The sequence below is a fragment of the Galeopterus variegatus genome, unplaced genomic scaffold (assembly GCF_000696425.1).
Source record: "Galeopterus variegatus unplaced genomic scaffold, G_variegatus-3.0.2 Scaffold9251, whole genome shotgun sequence".
NCBI classification, from domain to species: domain Eukaryota; kingdom Metazoa; phylum Chordata; class Mammalia; order Dermoptera; family Cynocephalidae; genus Galeopterus; species Galeopterus variegatus.
Window position 1 is genome coordinate 79204 of NW_007735362.1, and position 614 is coordinate 79817.

The following is a 614-nucleotide window of genomic DNA, read 5'->3' on the forward strand; positions in this document are numbered from 1 at the left end:
AGGGAAATTAAAGATAAAAATACAAAAGGCACTTATGAATGCATTCATTGAATTTGGTAAGAATGGTTCAGTAAAGTTGTGCCTCTAGACACTAGCTAATTTCACTGTGGAGCAAATGTGAGGAAAGGAAAAAGAATTTGTTAATAAAGTCTACTCTTTCATGAACCATGAGGGTAAGGAAGAAGTGATTAAGTAGAGATGTGTGGGGTTGTAGAAGGGCCTATTTTAAGAGAAAAAAGTGGTCAAAAGAAAGGGTAAGTTTAGAGATACAAAAATAATAGGGAAATATGTTATACGAACAGGTTAGAATTTAAAGCTCTGGTTGGGAAATTAGCTTTGAGAGATGAACTAATGTCACTTCCCCTGAGATACGAAAAAAGAATTAAGTAGAAATGTGGCTTCTGATATATTCGTAGATGCAAAACCAGAAAATAGATATGAAAGTTGCCATCCTAACAGTCTCTATTTTCTCTGCAAAATAAATACATAAGATGCATGCTCAAAGAGTGGACAGCTTTAGGAGAGTGGTGATTGGGAGCACAAACTGATCAGCAATAGAGACAGCTGGAGAGGTTGGAGATGAGGAAGGACATCAGTCCTCAGGGTTCTGAAAT